This window comes from Geotrypetes seraphini, chromosome 2 (genome assembly GCF_902459505.1).
Source record: "Geotrypetes seraphini chromosome 2, aGeoSer1.1, whole genome shotgun sequence".
NCBI lineage: Eukaryota > Metazoa > Chordata > Amphibia > Gymnophiona > Dermophiidae > Geotrypetes > Geotrypetes seraphini.
Genome location: NC_047085.1, coordinates 370,752,749 through 370,777,693, shown reverse-complemented (window position 1 = coordinate 370,777,693; position 24,945 = coordinate 370,752,749).

Below are 24,945 nucleotides of genomic sequence, written 5' to 3'. Positions count from 1 at the left end.
GCACACCATTCCCCCATCTGTCAGATCACTAGATGGACTCTGGAACTTCCTCTTTACTAACCCAGCGCCTTAAAGTCATTCACCCAGAAATGCCACTCATTCAACACACCTACGCCACCTAATCTCACCAGATGCTACTTAGTGCATATGTTTTATTGTCATGTCTATATTGTAATTTATGTAAATTATGTCATCTCTGTTCTGTCTGGATTATTATGGATGTACTTTCTAATCCTTTGCGAGGATGGGCTAAAAAATTGAATGAATGAATAAATAAATAAATAAATAATTGCCTACCGTTACGTATAAGTATACATGCTCATGCCTAATGTTAGGTGGGGAAATATGGACTTATGCTAGTTTCTATAAACAGCAATTTTGTGCTTAACTGACATTAAACAATTCATGCATAGTGCATCATCCTAGCACCTAACTTTAGGAAAAATGCTCTGGAAATGATAAGAAACAAACAAAAAAAATTCAGGCCATATACTCGTATTACATAGAGTCCGAAGTGACCTTACTCCCATATTTGTATTAATTTTATTTTATTTTCAATTGCATAATCTACAGTAAAAAAAACAACACATTTTTCAGGCCATGGTAGATTTTGATTAGACATCTTTTCTACTGTATTCCACTTTGTATTCTCTAGAGAGTGAAAAAGCAGACTATAAATTCTTACGTAAAATTAAATTAGATCTGAAATAGCATCACTGAACTAGTTTAATCTGTTTTCACGAGCAGGTGGAAGTACTGTACGCAGTGACAGATGGCACGTCAATACAATTTTCAGCTAAATGCCAACCATCATGCTATCCAAAAGAGTGACAAAGTTTGGTGTGATTCTGTGCCCAGGAACTATTAGAAAAAGAAAATATATATATACATATATATATATATATATATATAATAAAATAAAACCCTAAGCGTGCATGCACACTGTTACCTGTGTGTTCTGTTTTCCGTGAGCTGTAGGTCTCCGGCAGGTAGGAATGCGCATGCGCGCTTAGGGTTCTGTTTTCCGTGCTGTTGTTCGGTTTGGCCCGTTCCCTGCTCGCCTTGCCGTACTGTATTTTTAAGTTGAAAGATGCGGCGGTGGCTCCTCTCATGATCTCCACCTGCGTCGGACTTCTGACGCAGGTAGGGATCATGAGATTAACCGCTGCCGCGTCTTTCAACTAAAAAATACACTATGGCAAGGCACACAGGGAGCAGGCCAGACCGAAGCTTCAAAAATCCCAAAGGTGAGCAAATCCACTGCCTGACAGAGGGCTCTGTTTTGAAGCTGTGGCTCTCATTGAACTGCCAGTTAACCGGCTCCCTTGCTGGAGTTATTTTTCAGTTTACAGGTGCCACGGTGGCTCCTCTCATGAGCCGCACCTGCTTCAGAGAAGACTTCCGATGCAGGTGGGGATCGTTAGAGGAGCCGCCGTGGCACCTTTAAACTTAAAAATAACTCCTGCAAGGGAGCCGGCCAGACCGCGGGAAGAGTAGGAGGATGGAGAAATCCTGCTGCTGCACAAGGAAATGGAGGGGGAGGGAATGCTGTGGCTGCTGCACAGTGAAGTGGGGGGGAGGGGAAAAAATGCTGCTGCACAGGGAAATGGAGGGGGAGAGAATGCTGCTTCAGCTTTTGCATAGGGAAGTGGGAGGGAGGGAAAAATGCTGCTGCACAAGGAAATAGAGGGGGAGGGAATGCTGCTTCTGCTTCTGCACAGGGAAGTGGGAGGGAGGGAAAAATGCTGCTATACAGGGAAATGGAGGGGGAGAGAATGCTGCTTCAGCTTCTGCACAGGGAATTGGGGGGGAGGGAATAAAATGCTGCTGCACAGGGAAATGGATGGAAAGGGAAAGCTGCGGCTGTTGCACAGGGAAGTAGGGAGGGAGACAGAAAAAAAGGAAGAAAGACACAGGGGCAGGGAGAGAGACAGAAAGACAGACAGACAGACAAAGGGGGCAAGGGAATGAGACAGACAGAAAGAAAGACAGCGGGAAGGAGAGAGACAGACAGAAAAAGACAGGGGTAGGGAGAGAGACAGAAAGAAAGACAGACATATATTCTAGCACCCGTTAATGTAACGGGCTTAAAGACTAGTATAAATATATATTCACTGGCTGTACATAATTACAGTCAGTACAGTTGTAAGGAAAGTCATTAATAGACATCTCAGAAGATAAAATTTCTTAATCAAGTGCACAGACTAGGATGATTTTACATGTTGTATAAAAAAGATTAACTCTAACATGCCCCACAGATCAACAACGTTGTCACAAATATTCTTTTCTTATTGTTTTATACATGCAAGGAACTTACACTCAATTCCTAATAACTTGAGAATAATTTTATAAACAATTTTTATGCTTATCTAAGTGCATAAATGGGCTCATGACATACCAACTGATGTAAAAGTATGTATTATAACATGATGGCACATTCTTTGGGCCATATTCTTTTTTTTTAGTTCAAATTTTTTTTTAATTGAGCTTAGTATTGAAAGTACAATAAATGTTAACAAGGCAAGAAACATGCATACCGTACCAATGCAAAGATTCACAAACTATTATCTACTTAGGTCTGGGCCATATTCTATATATGTCACCTTAAAAAATTAGCGCTGACTAGAACAGCACTTAACGTGATTTTACAAGGTTCACATACTTTTTATAGAATCATGCTTAGTACCTGTGTGAGACACATAACTTGCAGACATTTAGGCCACCTAAACCAGGCCTCAATGCCTGTGCCTAAGTTGTGTGTGCATTGGGCATATCCTTTAATAATGTGCCTAATATAGAGGAATGCCCCCGATCTGCCCCTGGCCATGCCCCCTTTTAAAATTTATGCACTGCATCTGGTGCATACTTTTTATAGAAATGTGCTTTCCAAATTGTGCACGTAACGTTCAATTAGTCTCAATTAGCATCAATCAAAAGGTGTTGATTGCCAAGCATAAGTGCCGAATAGGCTCATTAATCTGTGCATGTACATCAACTATGAGGACCGACAGTGAAATAGTGAGGGTGAGAGGCACCCGGGGTGATGGCGGTTCTCCTCCACCCTTATCTCTGCCCCCCCGCTCCTTCCTCGATCTTGCCTGCCACACGCACCCTCCCCACTCCTTCCCCAATCCCGCATGCCACCCATGCCTCCCCCTTCCCTTGTACCCTTAGTTGATGTTGTTGTTCGCAGTAGTCAACATGCTCCTCGTGACCCCAACAGCTCTCCCTCTGACATCACTTCCTATGCGTGGCACCCAGAAGTGATGTCAGTGGGAGAGCTGACTGGGTCGTGAAGAGCACATTGTTGACCCAGGGAGGACCACCCCCTCCCCCCTCTTCCTTACTACACCACTGCAGACCGATGTATTACACAACCTCAGGCATCAATTACAAAATTTGTGGGTTTGCCATTATGTGTTGTGACAGGGAGCAGATTTCAAATCTTTAAGGGGTTTTGTCAAAAGGTTAAAACCCTATAATAAGGAGGAAGCTAATAGAAGGGAGTATGTGAGGTTCCCTTTAAAAGCTGGAAGAGGAGGGTGGCAAGATGGTGGCAGAGACAGAGTGATGAGAGAACGCTCTGAACAGTGTTGGAATACCGCCCATTGATAGCATGATAAAGAGGAAAGGTAAACCGCAATCATTTCCAGCCGATCCGGTTCCCTGCCCGGTATCGGGACAGCGTATGCTGGAGAGTTTCTTCCTACCATCCAGTGCTAAGGAGAATCTTTGGAGGGGCGGCGAGCAGCAGGGGATTTCACCTTCAGCATGGCTGATACCATGCTGAGCACCGATGACCGCGAGACTCCACTTCAACCCGGAAGTGAAGTGGAAAAGCTGATGGGGTGTTTAGGTGTGGATACCGGAGAGGTTGCCGACATGAGCTTCAGTTCTGGGACGTTGCTTCCCACTTCACCTGACGGGGTGCAGCTACCAACCAGGGAAATCGGTGCGGGAGTAGCAGCAGGATGTCCTGAGGAGATCCCTAGGGGCCTGGACCTGCAGCGACTAGAGCCAAAGAGGCTGGAATTGAGAGCTCCACCAGGTTGAAGAAAAGACCAGAGAAAATCACATTGTAGGTGGTATGGGAGGCTGTCGATGCCCTGGAGGTGAAATTGTCTGAACGTTAAGATAAAGTTTCACAACTCCCTGAAATGGTACAGCTATATGTTAAACAAACTGGGGACTTTACTCCAAGGTTGACTCCCAAGTTCAAGAATTGGGGAAAATTATGGAAGGGGTAAAAGATACTCAATTAACTTTGGTAAAAAATAATTTAAACATTCATCAGAAAATGGAAAGACTTGAAAATTATGAACGCAGACTAAATTTAAGATTTTTGAATTTTCCTCAGCCTTCTTTATTGCAACCTATAGAAATGTTAAAGAAATTTCTGAGGGAAGTCTTACAAATTCCTGCTGAATCCATGCCTCTGATAACAAAAGCTTATTATATTAACTTGGGCAGTCCCTTGAAAAAAAACAATTTCAGTTCAGAACCAAGAGGCCAGTCTTGATGTTACTGGCTTATTGGAGGAATCTGATACGGTGTTGAATAAAGCAACCCTTATTGCTACATTTGCATTAGAATATGACAGGGAATGGATTTTACGAATATATTTCAGGCTTAAAGATGTAAAATTTATGGGTAACTCTGTGAAGATATTTCCTGACCTTTGTAGATCCACTCAACAGAGAAAAAGGCCTTTTTAGCCTTTAAATCTCAAGTAGTGGACCTCAAAGGGTCATTTTTCCTTCAATTCCCGTGTAAATGTAAAGTTAAGATTGAGGAGAAAACGTATTCTTTAACCCTGAGGATTTGAAAAAATTTTTGGAAACAAAGAAACCCCCAGTCCTGATAGCAATCTCCTTCAAATGTGAAAGACGTGGAAGTAAATTGATACTTAGCACTTAACCCGTCAGTTGTAATTCTAGCTTTTCATGAGTAATCATTTTCTTTCCACATTTTGCCTCTCTTAGTGGGTCATAATTTCTTTTTAATGAGGTTTAAATACAGAGACATAAATTTTGTATGTTGATAAGTTTATTTGTTTCTATTGTAACTGTATTTTTCTTTGACAAGATTGATGCTTGTAAAGTTTGAAAATCTTGAATAAATTAAAAAAAAAAAAGCTGGAAGAGGGGAGCATAAAGTATGGAGAGGCATAATAAAAAAGCATCTAAGTCCCTTTTGGCCTAAGGCCCTAAACGCTGAAAGTAGCAGTAGAGAAAATGTCCATTCTCATAAAAACCGTCCAAAATGAGGGTTTTTTTGAGAATGGCCTACCTCTACGTTCAACAGTTTAATTGCCCAGACCACCACTACGTCTAAACTTAGAACACGGTATCAACCCAAAAATAGCCCAAGTCCCAAACGCCCAAAATAAGACCTTTTAGGCAAAGGAGGGGCCAGTCCTTCACCTAAAAGCTGGATTCTGTAACCAGTGTCTGTCGAAAACAACACCAGTTACAGAATTCCCCTCCCCCCCCCCCCCGCAATGATTGCAGCAGGAATGATGGCTCATCTCCCGTGCCGCGATTACAATTGCCCCCCCCCTGAACTGCCGCGACCTGTGGCAGGAGAGATACACAATCTCTCCTGCCACGATCATGATCCACCACCCACCCCCGAACCCTGAAACAATACCGGCAGGAGGGAGTCCAACCCCTCCTGCCCAGGCGACCCGTGACCCCCCTCTCAAATATGGGCAGGAGGGAACCCAGGCCCTCCTGTCCATGATGCCCCCCCCCCACAACTGCTCTCTCAAACCCCTGATCGCCCCCCTCTTGAACCCCCAAACCTCCCCCAAACCCGCCTTAGGCATCTGGCCTAATCAGGCCCTAGGGTTGCCTTAGGTGTATTGACAGTTTGTTTCAAATGAGAGGTCCTTGGTACTCAAAAGTAGTTTCAAATATCTTCTTTTGCCATACTTGTTCAGGAGATTGGAAGGATAGTTTGTAGCGCTGTGTATTGTGTGAGTTGAGGAATGAATGAGAGACTTTGATGGCAGAAGTTAGTCCTTCTGAGTTCTCACTATAGAACGCTAAGTGGCCCATGTAGACTATCTTGAACTGGATCCTTTTTATTCATCGGCAGATAGTGTAGTTGTTTTAATAGTGGGCTTGCCCTCTCGTATTGGTTCATTTTTGGAATTAGACTTACAGCTATGTTTTATAGTCGTTGAAGTCTCATGCATTCCTTTTCTGTAATGCCACTGTATAAACAGAAGTACACTTATAGAATTGATCTCTTTGTAGGTAATTCTATAACTATCAGCCTATATGTAGTCACTGAGAACATACCTGATCTATATTCTACATATAAATATATAAAATAAATATAAATTTATTCTACATATAAATATAAAAATAAAAATACTAGCTTAGCATGATATATCTGTATATATAGTGCTCCCCCGCAAATCGCAGTCGCTCATGCTCCGACTGCCTCTTCCTGTAGTAAAGTCGGGCTACACCAATCAGGAGCTGCCTTTTGACAGATGAAAAACCGCATACACTTGCCTGCTTTTTCCAGGTAGGTTATTTTGCTGTTTTATAAAGGTACATAAGCATAGATGGTATTTTTTGAATAGTCATAATATCTTCACTAATGTTTCTTGGAAGCCTAGATGCCCTGTTATAAAATTTCTCTCACTAAGTGCATCCTATTTGATACCTGCTTATTATTTTATTAATTTGCCTCTTTGCTTTTTCAAGAAGTGCTTTTCAGATCCAGGATGTCATACAAGATGTTCACCTAACTTTTCTAAATAGCTGTTTTCCTTGGCCCTCTTGTCAGCCTCCAAATGGATGAACTGACTATTTGTTAACGTTATCTAAGCTTTCTGGTATCAGTTTCAAGTAATATTTAGTACTCTTTAATTAATAGATCATAAACACTCTTATGTAGCATAGGCATTCTTTTTAAATCATATATTTGAAAGAGCTTTCTTTGAGTCAAAACATTGCCCATAGCAGGTTTGCTATTGAAAGACCTGCAATTTGTTTCAAACTCTGCAATTCACATTAGGTGGCTCTCTACAATGTCTATGAAGTTTGGATTCTATTTCAACACTGTTTGCAGAAAGACCACTTATTTAATGATGGTGTACTTTATTCTGTGCCCACGCCTATTCCATTAAGTATGAGTTTTCCTAATGGGCGTCCATGAAATTGTGGATGCGCCTACAAAGTGATGTCCACATCCTTTGGACGTCCATGTGCCAATTATCGCTCATTAAGACTTTAAATGGCTCGTTAACCACTTTGTTTGGATGCCTAAGTCCCGCTCAGTATTAGGCGGGACTTAGGTGCCCTTTATAGAATCGGGGCCCTAGTGGTTTAGAAAATGAATGTTTCCCTGCCCTAACTTTTGGACATCTTGCGGGAAATGTCCAAAGTCAGACTTAGACATTCTATCGAAAATGCCCCTCATTTTTTTTTTTTTTAATTAAATTTTTTTTCTTTTCTCTCCTTATGATGCATACTAAAGTTTGTATGCAGTGGATCTATTTGCATATAAGATTTTCTTTGTATTTTTTTTCATATTTTCATATTATATCTTTGATAATGGAATATTTTGAAAATGCTAAAGTAAAAAACATTTAGGGTTCTTTTATTAAGGCACGAAAACTGAATTAGCATGCGCTAAATGCTAAAGCATCCATTATATCCAATGGGTGCCTTAGCATTTAGCGTGCACTAATCTTTAGCACACCTTAATAAAAGGAGCCTTTAAAGACAAAAGTCAGATGAACATATAATTAGTCTTATATTTTCACACAATTTTATGCCAGTAAATTTAAGGTACAAAATACAGAACCTTTTTGATACTCTGACCTTTTTAAACATTTGATCTTAAGTTTTGAAAAGAATTGAATTAAAGATTGGCCAATTTTAACTTGAACTTTAAAATGAAATGTAGGAAGACTACTGTTTTGGGGTTTTTTTTTAACAGGATTATTGTCAGCACATAAGGCTGACATAATAACAAGGGAACGCATGATTCATGCAAAAAGTGAATAGAACAGGAAATGGTAATCAATTGTAGGGATGACAAGAGCCGAGTGTGTGATATGCTTGAACTTGCCTGGGTGGGTGTGGGTATCTATGTAAACTATAAAAGCTTGAAAAGCAAGACATTCAAAAAACATCTTTTTGGTATTGTATAATTAAGGCATAACAAAGAGCTTGAACTAACTCTATTATTATTAAAGGGTGTGTTTCCATCAGTAGATGGTTAATTATATATAATAGAAAAGAAAGACTTAAAAAATGTTATTCTGCAGATTACAGAGTGGTAAGAATACATGACTCAAATAAACTCAGAAACAATCGTATATTATTTTAAATTCATATTAGCATGTTTGAGCTACATCATATGTACTCATATAATATATTTGCAATCATTTCTATACTGTTCTCTCTGCCTCTTTAGATGCATCAGATATTTGGTGGGCAGCAAATGGTTCCAAGAAGAAAGAAAGATTGGCCCCCTTATATCAAGCCACATTAGGGATTTTTATTGCCAGCCGCTATGGTAAAATCTCCAATGTTTATAGGAATTCTATGAGCGTTGGAGCTTTTACCGCAGCAGCTAGTGATAAAAAAAAACAAAAACCCTAATGCGGCTTGAAAAAAGGGGGCCATTGTTTCTCTTTGTTAAAATATATTCAATCATTGTATCGTGGGCATTCATCCCTAGAATTTTCTTCTAACATATGAATATATCCATGAGTTACTTCCCATTTTTGCAAAACTTAGCTACGGGATACAGATGCATCCACTAATTATTTTAGATATTGCCATGGTCAGGAACTTTGCACATTTACTTCCAAAGCAATGTGTGAAAATTAAAGGCCAATGTTGTTTTTTGTTTGTTTTTTTTTTTTTGCGATGATGATAAACCTCAAAGGATCCTCAAGGATAGAGTTGGAGGTTCTCTTTCCCAGTGGGCTAGCAGCTCTTGGGCACAAACACTCCTCCCCCAGCATATATCCATGAAGCTCTGCTGTTTGCATGCAGAAATCTAAGGGCTGACCTATTCCAGACCACTGCCCTACCTTCTGTAGTCCCTGGAGGAAGCAGGTAGGGCAGTGTTGCCTGAAGATAAGAACATAAGAGTTACTATACTGGGATAGACCAAGGGTCCATCAAGCCCAATATCCTGTTTCCAATAGTGGCCCACCCAGGTAGCTGGCAAAATTCCAAAGAGTAAAACAGATTTTATGTTCCTTATCCTAGGAATAAGCAATAGATTTCTCCAAGTCCATCTTAATAATGGCTTATGGACTTTTGTTTTAGGAAATTATGCAAACCTTTTTTAAACCCTGTTAAGCTGACAGGATTATACTAACCAATGTTTCCTACGGGAGATTTTCTTCACACATCTTTGAGAATTACTTGTTTTATGGTTTCTATTTCCATTTGATTCTACTTACACCTAGTACGATTTGCAGCTACTTACACCTAGTACGATTTGCGCCCTAATGAAGGAGTGTTTCTTTGAAACACAGACCATGTTGAGTCCAGGTGTTTTTCAATAAAGAACTATTATTTGGAATACAACATTTGTTGACTTTCAATTAAATCCCTGACTTCTGTACATCTTCTCTGCAGTTTTCTTTTTGTTTTAAGCTAACTGCTTTCACCACATTTTCTGGCAACAAATTCCAGAATTTAATTACACATTGAATGAAGAAATATTTTCTCTGGGTTTTTCCGGTTTTCTCTGGGTTTCTACTTAATAACTTCATTGTATGCCCCCTAATTGACATTTTGAGCCAATCAGGGCCTTCATCCCTTCCCAATGCATCCCAAGATGCATTGGGAGGGAGGAAGCCCCATCATTGCAGTACGCGGCCCTGTAGGCAGGAGGACGTGAGCTTCCCTCCTGCCATTTGCCATTTTGTGGGATGTCAGGATGTGAGGAGGGAAGTACTGGATATCAGGGGGATGTCAGGGATGCCAGGGGGAGGGGTATAGGGCTCTGCGGCTCAGCTGATCCTGGCAGAGGGAATCCCCATCAGCTGAGCTGCCAGGAATTCCTGAAATCAGCTCAGCTGATAAGGATTCCTCTGCCGCGATCAGCTGATGGGAAGCCTATTGGGTTTGGAGTTTTTTTTCGCTCTTTGGGTAGTGGGAGAGAGTTATGACACTGTGTGGCAGAGCCGGTACCTGTGGCTTCCGGAGGTCCGGTCTCTGCTCACCTTAGCGCAACTCCGGCGTGCCTCCCGTGAAGGAAGGAAGTCCTGCTGGCTCACATTCACATTCCAGGCATGCAATCAAAAAGGCAAAAAGAGTCAATTTTACTGTTCATACAATACCCACTTTATTCAGTGGTATGTTGGGGAGAGTAGCTCCACACTTAGTCCAAACTTTGAGCAACCAAAAATCAATCTCTTCAAAGTAAATAGAGAAGGAGAAAAAAAAAACTAGAAATAGAGTTGGTCACACAAGATTGGGTTCCAACTCCTACCTTCAGTCAGGCAATTCAGGTAAGTAATACTAAACACCAAACAGAACTAAAGTGCAACTGCCTTTACCTTTAGTTAGGTAAAGAAACCTATTAGCACTCTTACTAGTTCTAGGCACAAGCCCTGCAGTTATTATGGCTTGGCTCCAACCAACTCAGCAGTTGTTGGTGGGGGAGGGGAGTAAACGAATTCACTACTTAATTTTCTGATTCTCAGAATGCCACTAATGGCCCCACTAACCCAACCTGGATGGTCAGTGAATTCTCCCCAATATTTACTTCCCTCACTCACATTTAAGTGAGTCACAATCAAAGCCAGTTTAACTTAACTGCAAACAAAGAAACACAAAAAAAAACATGTTTTTTTTCCTTAGTTAAGGCAGCACAAGTCCCATTCAACTTCCAATAGCCAGCACATTTTCTTAGCACTACACTATCACACAGAGTATGCTAACGAACCCCAAACTTCCCAGCCCTGCCACTTAGCTTCACTCCATTGGAATATCTTCAGGCAGGCTAGGAGTCTCCACACAGTCCATGGGTTCTGGCAGTGCTAACTGGTTGGCAAAAGGGTCAGCGTCTGCCTCCTGCATTTCGATGTCCTCACACCCAGGAGCACAATCAGGGGAGACCCTTTCCTGATCTGGCCCAGGATAAACTGAACTCCTTCTCCTCAGAGCAGCCTCAAAAGCATTCAAACGAACACGCCCTGCTTTCTGAGGGGGAGGAGTTGCTTGCAAAGTTTGCCTAGCTTGTCTCGGCCTCCTCGTTATTTGTTTCAGCTGGGAGTATGCAGAGGGAGGGAGGTTCCTCTGGAGCTGTTCTGAGCTGTTCTGCTCCCCCTCCTCTACTCCCTGCAGATCAGACAGCTCTGAGTTAAAGGGGAATATACATTTCTCCCTATGGCTGGTCACAATCCTATCCCCGTGGTTAGCTCGCTGAATGGCTGGACAGGGTTTAGTCACAGGCATATCTGGTCCAAGCGGAGCTACAGGGGTAGGATTGTGACAACTGGGGGAGTAAAGGGGGATCATGCCTTAAATCCTCCAGTTGTCTTCCTGTCAGTTTGGGCACCTTTATGGAACTTAGACACAACTCAAACAGGTCTAACTGCCAGTGTCTAAGTTCCCTCTAGGAAAGTTTTGATTATGGCTGGGGTATGTCTAGATTGAAGCCCACCCGATTCCTACCCATAACACACCTCCCAACACACCCCTTTGCTCCCCGGACGCACAGTAGCTTAGAAGTGCTGCTGCATGTCCAGAAAGTTGGACACAGGCAGAGGTTTGTGATACTGCTCGTGCCAGGAAAATTAAAGAGGTATGGGAGAAGGGAAAGGGGGGGAAGCGCCTACAGTGACATTAGGCATTATAAAGCACATGAGTGCTTAGCTAGCAATTACATATATAAGTGTACAAATTCACATATGTATTGTATTTTCACGCATAAAACGTGCATACGTGTATAACACGCATACGCGTATAGCGTGTGGGTCCAAACCATTTGTGTAAAAAATTTTTTATATAACACGCACACGCGTATACTGCGCATGCTGCTATAACCTCCTCCCGCCACTCTCGCTTACTCCCTCTTCTGGCCTGCAAACCGGCATCCTCCCCCTGCTCGTGTCACCCCCCCTCCCCCGCGATCCTACATCACCCCAGCACCGCAAAGACATCGGTCGCTTACCCGATTGGGCACCGGCACCAGCACCAATGCACAGGACGTGCCAGTGCCAGTGCCCGAAGATCCTCCCTCGTTGGGCTGGGCTGGGCTGGGCTGAGCTGGGCGGTGCGAGGGAAATCCTCCCTCTTCCCTGTGTCGGGCTGGACTGGGCTTTGAGCATTTGCACATGCTCAAAGCCTTCTGGTCTCGCTCTCTCCGAGATTCTGAATCTGAGAATCTCGGAGAGAGCGAGACCAGAAGGCTTTGAGCATGCGCAAATGCTCAAAGCCCAGTCCAGCCCAGCACAGGGAAGAGGGAGGATCTCCCTCGCACTGCCCAGCCCAGCCCAATGAGGGAGGATCTTCGGGCACTGGCACTGGCACGTCCTGTGCATTGGTGCTGGTGCCGGTGCCCAATCGGGTAAGCGACCGATGTCTTTGCGGTGCTGGGGGGATGTAGGATCACGGGGGAGGGGGGGTGACGCGAGCGGGGGGGAGTATGCCGGTTCGCAGGGGGGATGCCGGATCGCACTGAAAACAAAATTTGTATAACGCGCTCACACATATAATGCGCATGATTATACTCGGTTTGTAAAATCGTGTATAACACGCACGTTATATGCGTGAAAATACGGTAATTGGTACATAAATTTAGGCAACACGTTATAGAATGAGGGGATAGTGCATAGGAGAATCTCATATGTGCACATTTGCTAGGATTCTGAATATTATTCAAGTATCTGGCATGTAAATGTTAGTGCCTCATTTCTACAATTGCTCCCTAAATGAAGCAAATATTGCAAAATGTTATACAACATGCACATCCCTAAATTTTTCACATGTACAGGGTTGAAACATAATCAAAAAGCCAATTTTTGAGGATACAACAGGATTTCATCTGTGGAAAGAGCTTTGTTCATTGTCTTCCCTATTGCTTATTTAAAAGTTGTACCTTAATTTATTTTCATGCCACCAGTTTTTTTTTTTTTAGTTGAATTATGACTATTCTTGTATTAGTGACATAAACATTACCTAAGGACGTTAAAACCAGGATGCTCATCTCTTCTTACTGTAAGTGAAAGAAATATTTATGGTTCCTCGATGGATTCCATTTGTCCTTTCAAGGTAATTAAATTATGAAACATTACAAAATACAGCTGCCCATTTATTACACTCTGCTATGAAATATGATAGGATATCTCCCCTTCTTTTAGGATTGCATAGGCTTCCAATGTGAGAACGTGGATGTTTCAAATTGTATATTCTGATTTTCTAAATTTTCCATGCTCAGGCCCAATTTTTTTCATGTTTCACTTGCTTCCTGTGTTATTAGGTGACCAGGGTAGAGTTTCTTGTAATTTTTATAAACTTCACTTTCTTGGTATTAAGGGAATTAGGAGTAAAAATCATCTAAACAATCTCTTCCTTTTTAGATTGCTAAATTCTGGAATTCTTTGCCACTAGGCTTAAGACTGTGTAGGAGCTGGCGTCCCCATTTCTGCGGATAACTGTGGGAAACCATCCCGTGTCATTCTTCAGTGTCTATATTGACCTCAGTCCTTCTACATAAGCTTTCTTCAATGCAAGGCTTGAGGGTCAGTGGTTGTGCCCATTCATACTCTGATTCTTCCCTCTCTTCTTAAAGAATGTCATGGGGATGATTTCCTGCGGTTATCCGTGGGGACGGGGACAGTGACAAATTCTGTCACCATGTCATTCTCTACAGCTTGAGCCAATTCTATAAAGTGCATCCATAAAATCAGCACTGGGGGTAGGGAGGAAGAGGAATCCTGTCAGACGTCCAGTATACAAACCCTACATAAAGCACACACATTCCTGCCCTATACTGAAAACCGTCACAGTAATGCAAATAGAAACTGAAATGCAAGTTATCATAGAAGTTCATTTCTCAAAGTTAACTTATTACAATTATTAAATTCAGAAAAAAATACTTTTTTCTAATTCTTGTCTGTTTTCTGCTATTTGTTTTTGTTTTCTTAAATCTCTTTTTTACATTGAAACACAGAAAAATGATGGCAGATAAAGGTCAAATGGCCCATCTAGTCTGCTCATCCACAGTAACCATCTCTTTCTCTCTGAGAGATACCAAGTGCCTATCCCAGGCTCTCTTAAATTCAGACACAGTCTCTGTTTCCACCACCTCTTCCAGGAGACTGTTCAACGTATCTACCACCCTTTCTGTAAAAAAGCGTTTCCTCAGATTACTCCAGAGCCTATCACCTCTTAACTTCATCCTATGTCCTCTCATTGTAGAGTTTCCTTTCAAATGAAAGAGACTTGACTCATGCACATTTATATTATGTAGGTATTTAAATGTCTCTATCATATCTCCCCACTCCCGCCTTTCCTCCAAAGTATACAGATTGAGATCTTTAAGTCTGTCCCCATACACCTTATCACAGAGACCACACACCATTTTAGTAGCCTTTCTCTGGACCGACTCCATTCTTTTTATATCTTTTTGAAGGGGTGGCCTAATTGTACACAGTATTCTAAATGAGGTCTCACCAGAGTCTTATACAGAGGCATCAATGCCTCCTTTTTCCTACTGGCCATACCTCTCCCTATGGAACCTAGCATCCTTCTAGCTTTTGCCTTCACTTTTTCAACCTGTTTGGCCACCATAAGATCATCACATATAATCACACCCAAGTCCCACTCTTCCGTCGTGCACATAAGTTCTTTACCCCCTAAACTGTACCGTTCCCTTTTTGCATTTCTTAGTATTAAATTTTAGCTGCCAAATTTCAGACCAAGCTTTGCCAGGTCTTCATGTTATTTACATCATCTTGGGTGTCTACTCTATTGCAGATTTTTGCATCATCTGCAAAGAAGCAAATCTTATCCAACAACCCTTTAACAATATCATTTACAAAAATGTTAAAAATAGCAGGCCCAAGAACAGAACCTTGAGGCACACCACTGGCAACATCCCTTTCCTCAGAGCGATCTCCATTGATCACTACCCTCTGTCGCCTTCCACTTAACCAATCTCTGACCCAGCCTGTTACTTTGGGACCCATCCTTAGGGCACTCAGTTTATTTATTAGATGTCTGTGTGTGTGGAACACAAAGGCTTTGCTAAATTATAAATACTCTATATCTAGTGCACATCCTCTATCCAATTCTCTGGTCACCCAGTCAAAGAAATTGATCAGATTTGTCTGAGAAGACCTACTGCTAGTGAATCCATGTTGTCTCCAGTCCTGAAATCCACAGGATTCCAGAAACTTGACAATTCTCTGTTTTAAAAGTGTTTCCATTAATTTGCTTACCTTTTGACATTTTTCCTCTATGTCCACTATCCATCTTTCCTCTGTATCCTTATCCCTTTCCTTACCCCATGTTCCACACCTGCCTTCTCGGTGTCCTCATTCCTTCCCTGTGTCCAGCATTAGAGAATGACAAAGGGACAAATTTTCCCCCATCCCCGCAGGAACTCATTTTGCCGTCCCATCCCAGTTAGTTATTTTCCTGTCCCTGCCCCATTCCTGCACAAAATCATAAGTGTTTGAGGCTTGTGCAGTTAAGGCAGAGCTTACAGGAATGGGGCAGGGACAGGGACAGCAACAAAATTCACAGGGACGAGAAAATGAGTTCCTGCGGGGCGGGGAAAAATGTGTCCTCGTGTCATTGTCTATCCAGCATCTCTTCTCTGTGTCCCTTTCCCTCTGCTTATCCAGTCTAAGGGCTTTATCTTTCCCTCTTTCCACACTTCCCACCTGTCCCCCCTCCCCTCCATAGTCTGGTATCATTCTCTCCCCTTAGGGTCCATTTGGTCTTTCTCACTCTCTCTGTTTTCTCTCTACTAACTCTGGAATCCAACATCCGTCCTCTCTTTCCTTTCTAGTCTTTATTTCCATCACTTCCCTCCCCTCTACCTCCTTGGGTTCAGCATCAACTCTTACATTTTCCATAGAACATGCAAGGGGGTGTGGGATCTAAGGGCTTAGCCCCCCTCTGGTCACTCCATAGGTCAGGAGGGTCAGAAATTTGAGATCTGTGGCAGAAAGCCTGATTAGAGCCTCTAAACCACGACTTAGCATTTTCAGCAAAGCGCTTTTGCGTGGATGCCCCTGACCCGGAAAGAAGACACGGGGTAGCCTGTTGCAGGTTCCTGGAGATTACAGGGTAGGTCTTTCTAAACTAACTAAACTAAACTAAACCTTAAGTTTGTATACCGCATCATCTCCACAGAAGTAGAGCTCGGCACGGTTTACAGGAATTGGTATAGAAAGGAACTACAATGAAAAGTAGAAGGAGAAAGAGAGGTTTAGAGGGAATTAGTATACCTTTATTATGTGACTTTAATATATTCAGCGTACCAGAAGCAAAGGGTTATCAGTTCTATCTGTGAGCCAGCCAATCTCTGCTCAAAGGAGTTTTCCTTCTCAGAGCAAGGCCCTGCAGTAGCCATTAGAGCTGTCAGAGCCAGAGGTTCAGTTAGAAGAGGACTGGGTTGATGTGGAGTTGGATATGATTCTGCTACTCTTCCAGCATGTGCTTTCCCAGGAGGATTTCGGATCTCTTTTTGAAGCAAGCAACCAGGGGTTAGTGGTAGCCCTAGATCAGGGTTAGGATATGACTCTGCACAGGCTATTTAAGCCTGCAGATCTGATGGAGATGATTATAATCTCTCTGTGGGAGTTGGATCTAGATCCCTGCAAGTTTCTGATGCCCAGTAGTTGCTACTAAGCAGTACTAAGTCATAGTCCACATCTTTCCTTCTCACCCACAAATTACCATGATGAAAAAGAGCATTGGGATTCATCAGAGGGTCCTTTGTCTGGGGCCAGGGCAATGATGAAATTGTATCCCATGGCTTCTGATTTCCAATAATTATTTACCTCGCCTAAGGTGGATTCTCTGGTGAGCTTCTCTGCCTAATGAAAGGGGAGTGCTCCTGAAGGATACTCAGGATTGCAGAGTGCACTTATTCCTCAAAAGGTTATTTGAGGCATTAGCTTTAGGCCTTAAAGCTGCAACTGAAGCTTCCTTTGTGGTGTGGACTTGCCATACGATGCTTTGCCAGAACCTAGCATTTTGCTGGCCTACATTTCAGGCATCTATTGCGGCCTTAGGGAGGTGCCTAGGGCCGCTTAAGCTCAAACAAGGCCACTTCCAGGTGAAACTACACCCACGCCTAGCTTTGGGAGAGCTTAAGTGCCCCTACCCATCTCCCTAGACCCAAGACAAACACCTATAGTGTAGGCATCCTGCCTCATTTTTTTTTTTTAATTTTGAACGTGTGTCACAATTGGCTGCCAGACACTTACTTCTGCCTACAGTGGGGGCACCCGTTTATAGAATCAGTCCTTTATTGTATATCCTTTTGAAAATGATGGTCTACTACATCATGGGTGGAGAACAAGGGCCGCAATCCAGTCAAGTTTTCAGGATTTCCACAATAAATAAGCATGAGATCTATATGCATGCACTGCCTCCATTGTATGCAAATAGATCTCACGTATATACATTGGGGAAATCTTGAAAGCCCGACTGGATTGCGGCCCTCGATTCCCACCCCTGGCTTACATTATCATATTTGCCTTGCTACTAATGGCATATCATGTTCTCTTTTATTGCTTCTTTGTTCTTTTTTATTTTTGTGCTGATTTCTCTTAGTGTGCACAAGGCTGCACTTAATGAAAACTCAGGCAGTAATTTATCTAAGATTAGATTGGTCTTTGAGCATCATATCCACTTTTATTGCTGACCAGTAGGTAATTGCACTTTTCTTTCTCCACTCTTAAACTAGAAGCAAGTCAGTTTTTCTAATTTACAATTTGTTAATCCTGTTTATTTCTCTAGAAATCGTTTGCTCATTTTTCCTTTCACATCATGATATCGAACTTTATATTTTATAAAGTTCCTTTGCAATTAGAGTAGCATTTCTTTTCACTATTAGGTAGAAACATCTTAAATGTTCTAATTGATTTTGTAGAAAATTATTTTGGCTCTACATTGTAAACATTTCTTCCTTTAATTATCTGTTACTAGATAAATATTCATGAGTAGTAACTTACATGGGAAGTCCACATTATAGCAGATATATTTTGTGTACCACGTCATTTAATGGTATGGGTAGATAGCAAACTGGTCTATAACAGTCTTCAAGGATTAACGAAAGAAATAAAAATGGCAATTTTGTAGTCATCAATGTTCTTGAATGGCATAAAGTAATTAGAAATTAACTTGTACCTGCTTAATGAACTGATTAGGTGAGAGAGATTGTACAAAAAAAAAGGAACAAAATGTAGATATTCTGGGCCGGATTCTGTAACTGGCACTGTTGTCAGCGGCCGCTTTAAAAGTAGTCGGCAATCACTTTTTAGTCAAGCGATGGCACTGGGTATAGAATCGCACCTCTGGCAAAGCACCAGGGTTTTCCTGGCCTACATTTCTGGCACCTACCTATGATGTAAATCGTGCTTCCAAAGGCGCTTTAGGCTGCCTAACGCCACTTCCAATGTTAGCTATACCCACAGTGGCATTAGGCAGCCTAAAGCGCCTACAGAGGCATGATTCTGGTGCTGATTTTTTTGGTACCAGCAGGCGCCTTGAAACTCAGTTAAAAATATTGTTTCAAAGACGTTTTTTTAACTGAGTTTGGGTGCCTACCGGAGCCTAAAAATCTGGCACTGTTTAGAGAATCCAAGCCTCTGTGTATATTGAGGCAGATATACAGACTGCATGCAGCTTTCTAAGCACATTCTATAAATTGGTGAATGTAAATTATTTATTTTTAATATTTATACACCATGTATAACCTAAGGCCCTTTTTTACTAAGGTGAACTAACCGATTAGCGTGCGCTAAACGCTAACGCACGCATGTTAGTCATGGACGCATTAGTGTTTAGTGTGCGCTAATTTGATTAGCACACCTTAGTAAAAGAGGGGGTAATTGGTTTACATTCAGGTACTCAAGCATTTTTCCTATCTGTCCCGGTGGGCTCACACTCTACTGGGGTGATAGGGGATTAAGTGACTTGCCCAGGGTCGCAGAGAGCAGCATGGGATTTGAACCCAGAACTTCAGGGTGCTGAGGCTGTAGCTCTAACCACTGCACCACGTACTCAAAAAGGGGTATGGTCGGGGGAGGAGTTTCTACACATTCCTAAAAGTAGCTGTTACCATGAGAGGCCACTAAAAAGTTCTCAGACTAACCAACAAAGTTGAGGCAGTCTCCATCAAGGGCGACACAGTTAGTCCAGAGATTTTCCACTTTATTTGTTCCTTATTTTTCTGATGGAACCAAAAAAGTGGAAAATCACTGGACTAAGACTCTCTTTCACTAAGGTGCGCTAACCGATTAGCATGTACTAATCGATTTAGCTCGCTAAACGTTAACACATGCATGCTAGTCTATGGATGCGTTAGCATTTAGCATGTGCTAATTCAATTAGCGCGCACTAATCGGTTAGCGCACCTTAGTAAAAGAGGGGGTGAGTGTATAGCTCTCGATGGAGAGTGCCCCGATTTTGTTAGCTGGGCTAAGAACTTTCCAGCAGCCCCTCATAAAAGTTAGGCCTACTGTTATAGAATATATCCGATCTGCACACAACTTAGGTGCAGGCATTAGACCTGGTTTTCCTTGGCATAAATGTCTGCAACTAAATGTTAATCCTACAGACGAGTGCTACTCATGATTCTATAAACCACATCTAGCTCTGAAGGTGGTTTATAGAATAGAGCTAAGCACTAACTTTTCTCAGCACTGATTTCTTTAGGCGACACATACAGAATTTACTTCACTATGACCGTAATGCACCTCACTCAGTCAGGCATGTGGAGTACGATCTCAAGTCTGTTGTACTGAATTGCATTGAACACAATGAAACTGAAACCTCTATAATCGATGCTATGTCCAGTTTCCTAATCAATAACAGGCACTCAATAGTAATATAGCATTCAATCCAGAACCATAATAGTTCAGACAGATTCCAATCTCCGAATCTACCTTTCTATGAGTGTTATATTGATCCTCAGATGCACCACTCCACGTTCAAACTTTATCACCACGCTAAGCTTCCCTGGATAAGAATCTTCCCTGGATCAATTTTATAGTCTAATAACTTAGTCTTATAATCTTTATATCATTTTTAAATAAATGTTTAAATATATTAGTGATTCAATAAGTTAAATTAGTTCAAGAACAGCTTATCTTAACTTGTGGTCAGTGTAGGGACTTCTTGTGCCAACATGTTTCGCGCTACGGCGCTTTTTCAAGGTTGGGTCCCTAACTTCATATCGCCATCTGATTTGACCGTAGCGCAAAACATGTTGGCACAAGAAGTCCCCACACTGACCACAAGTTAAGATAAGTTGTTCTTGAACTAATTTAACTTATTGAATCACTAATATATTTAAACATTTATTTAAAAATGATATAAAGATTATAAGACTGTTATTACACTATAAAATTGATCCAGGGAAGATTCTGCACATCAAGCTTAGCGTGGTGATAAAGTTTGAACGTGGAGTGGTGCATCTGAGGATCAATATAACACTCATAGAAAGGTGGATTCGGAGATTGGAATCTGTCTGAACTATTATGTCCAGTTTCCTTGCATCCAACTTTCTATCGTTTGGAATGGGTATGGCTCAGGGGACTATAACCTTTTCATTCTTTTATAAATCTCTTATGCTCGTGATCTCAGTGCTTTTCCAGTACAGAGATGTTAAAGCGTTTATGAGATTTCCAATGGAACAGACATGCCACTAAGGGCTCCTTTTACAAAGCTGCGCTAGCGGTTTTATCGCACGCACCGGATTAGCGTGCGCTAGCTGGAAATCTACCGCCTGCTGAAAAGGAGGCGGCAGCAGCTAGCGCGTGCGACAATTTAGCGCACGCTATTCCGCGCGTTAAGGCCCTAGCGTGGCTTTGTAAAAGGAGCCCTAAATTGTTTCAATGGGTAGCCACGTTAGTCCAATGTAACAAAATTAACAGAAACAGATGACAACTTACAGACAAATTTGTTCAGGCACAAGCTTTCAAGGACCAGAGTCTATTTTGTCAGATACATAACTCTGACTGTTGTCTGCAAAATCCTGTGCTTCAATAAAATTGTTAGTCTTTAAGGTGCCTCTAGCCTCTGTCAGTTCTGCCACTTAATTGTGCCTTTCTCTGTGCATTCAGAGAAAATGTCTTCAAATAGGTTAGTTTTGAGCATACCATAAAAGTAATGAACCTCACTCGTAATCTGGATACGTAGAGTGTGATCTGTCTCTCAAATATATTGCAAACTCTCCATTGTACTTGCATTGTGCCAAAGAGAGCTTTCTTCTGAAGTTCATGAAATGTAACATGTATTGGCAATTTATCAAGGTGTGCTCCTTTTAATTGAGCCTGTGTTACTCAATATAATGGGGAAGGAGAAATTAGATCCTTACCTGCTAATTTTATTTTTTTTAGGCCCTCCAGTCCAGACCGGCATAGAAACAGATTGGGGTTTATGCTCCTCTGCCAGCAGGTGGAGATTGAAATAATAACTTTTGGCTATAGTACAAGTGGATTGTGCAGTCCCTATTACAATCAGTCTTAATGAATAGCCAAGCAGAAAATAACTAGACTGAAAACAATAACATACCAATGCCACACTCACATGGAGAAAACAAGGAAAAAACACTGTTGGATACTGATTAGAAGAAGATCCTTTCAGAAATGTCCCACAGTTCGCCAGCTAAACCAGCCGAACCAAATGCTGCTGCGCTTTTAAATTCCCCTAACAACCAAACAAACCACTCCTGCAGAAAAAACCTGTACTCTTCATGAAAAACACCAAACAAAATGACAGGGCAGGGTCTGTGCTGGTCTGGAGGGACTAAAAGAAAGAAAATTAGCAGGTAAGGACCTAATTTCTTCTTCTTTAGTGTCCCTCCAGATCGGCACAGTAATGGACGGAATGTACCAAAGTAGTACCCATCATGGTTGGGACCCCCGAAGAGCCTCCACAAGAACACGCTCACCAAACACCGCGTCCCGACATACCTGAATGTCTACATGGTAGTACCGAACAAAGGAATGGAGAGAAGACCAAATCACAGCTTTACAGATATCCACAGGAGATACAAGAGAAAATTCAGCCCAAGAAGCTACTTGACCCCAAGTGGAATGAGCTTTGAGAAATTCTAGAACAGGCTTCTTTTGGAGAAGGTACACTGAAGCGATAGGTCCTTGATCCAGCATGCAATGATAGTTTTGGAAGCATGTCCCCCTTACAAAGACCCGCTAAGAGGACAAAAATACAATCCAACTTATGGAACTCCTGGGTCCGCAGAACATAAGAGGGAAGGACCCTACGGACATCCAACTTGTGCAACTGTCTCTGCTCCAATGGGTCCTCCCGCCTACCCAAGACCGGGAGGACCACTGACTGGTTAACATGAAACGACGAAACCACCTTCAGAAGAAAGGAGGGAACCGGCCGCAGCACAACCCGCTCCCTAGAGAACTCCAGGAAAGGTGGTCTACAAGAGAAGGCCTGCAGTTCAGAAACACGTCTCGCAGAAGTAATGGCCACCAGGAAAACAGTCTTAAGAGTAAGGTCCTTCAACATGCAGGCATCAAAAGGCTCAAATGGAGGACAAACGAGCATGGAAAAAACCAGATTGCTATCCAAGGCTGAAACAAATGGTAGAACTGGTGGCCAGAGCAATTTTGCAGCCTTCAAGAATCTAATCACATCCAGAGCAGAGGCTAAGGGGCTCATAAGAGAAAAATGTCCAAAAACCTGCCAAGCCAGCGCCAGAGCATCCAGTCCCTCGACTTGGCAATCGCTGCACTGACTGAAGAACCTTGGCAGTTAGGCATTGACACTCATGGCCATGAGATCCATGATCGGCTGACCCCAGGCCTGAACAATTAACTTGAAGGCTTCCATCCCGAGACACCATTCACCGGGATCCAGTGCATGACAACTGAGAAAATCCATCTGGATATTGTCCATGCCAGCAATATGGGAAGTCAAGATGTCCTGAAGATGAGCCTCCACCAATTCCATGAGCAGTGAGGTCTCCAGTGCCACCAGATGACTCTTGGTGACCCCCTGATAAATGACATAGGCCACTGCTGTGGCATTGTCTGAGAGAAATCTAACTGACTTGTCCTCCAGCAAGGACTGCAATTCCACCAATGCTAGCCGAATGGCTCTGGTCTTCAGAACATTGATCAACCACGATACCTCCACTGGTGACCAGCAGCCATGAGCCGAACAGCCGAGACATTGAGCTCCTCAACCGAGGAGACTGGAATTCATGAGAAGCACTGTCCACTGGGGCTGATTGAGACTCACTCATTGAACCAGATTGGAAGGCAGGAGCCACCAGTGCAGGCTGCGATGAGCTAATCCCCGATGCAGGACAGAAGAGTCCAGATTGTGAATCTGTGGCGACCACAGCCAAAGAAGTGCATACTGAAAAGGATGCATATGAGCCCAAGCCCACCAGACCACTTCCAAGAAAGCCACTATGGACCCCCAAGACCTGCAGAAAGTTCTGCACCAGCAGACGTCAGCAATCCATCAGATCAAATCTGCATCTGCAATTTGCACACCCTGGTCTCCAGAAGGAAAACTCTCCTCCATGCTGGTGTAAAAAAAAAAACCCACAGAGATAATCCAAGTGCTGAGACAGAGTCAACCAACTTTTGGACAGATTGACCACTTGGCCCAGGGACTGCAGAAACTCCAAAACCTGAGCCGTAACCCAGGAGCTCGCCTGCAATGACTTTGCTCAAATCAACCAATCATCCAAATAGGGGTGTACCAGAATGCCTTCCTTGCACAAGGTCACCACTACCATAATCTTAGTGAAGGTACGTGGCACCATAGCTAGTCCAAGGGGAAGCGCACAAAACTGATAATGCTCTCCCAAAATTGCAAAGCAAAGTAATCACTGATTGGAGGCCTGAATGGGAACATGCAGATAGGCCTCAGTCAGATCAAGAGAAGTCAGAAATTCCCCAGATTGGACAACAAGAATTACAGATGAAAGACGGAACATAAGAACATAAGCATTGCCTCTGCCGGGTCAGACCAGGGGTTCATTGTGCCCGGCAGTCCGCTCCCGCGGCGGCCCCCCAAGTCCATGACCTGAAAGTGTTCCCTACCTAACCTAAAATATCCATACCCTATTCGCTCAATGTCCTGTAAGGTAAACCTCTATCTGTACCCTGTAATCCCCTTCGCTTCCAGGAAGTCATCCAGTCCCTTTTTGAACCCCAGAATTGTACTCTGTCTTATCACCTCTCCGGGAAGCGCGTTCCAGGTGTCCACCACCCTCTGAGTGAAGAAGAACTTCCTTGCATTCGTTATGAATCTGTCTCCTCTCAGTTTTTCTGAATGACCTCTTGTTTTAGTTGTCCCTGCTAGTCTAAAGAATCTGTCCCTCTCCACCTTCTCTATGCCTTTCATGATTTTATAAGTCTCTATCATGTCCCCTCTCAGTCTCCGCTTCTCCAGGGTAAAGAGCCCCAGCCTGTCTAACCGTTCAGCATATGAAAGGTTCTCCATACCCTTTATCATCCTCGTTGCCCTCCTCTGGACCCTCTCGAGTATTGCCATGTCCTTCTTGAGGTATGGCGACCAGTATTGGATGCAGTATTCCAGATGTGGGCGAACTATTGCTCGATACAGTGGTAGGATAACTTCCTTCGTTCTGGTAGTGATACCTTTCTTGATAATGCCCAACATTCTGTTCGCTTTTTTTGAGGCCGCTGCACATTGCGCCGCCAGCTTCATTGTGTTATCCACCAATACCCCCAGATCTTTTTCTTGGCTGCCT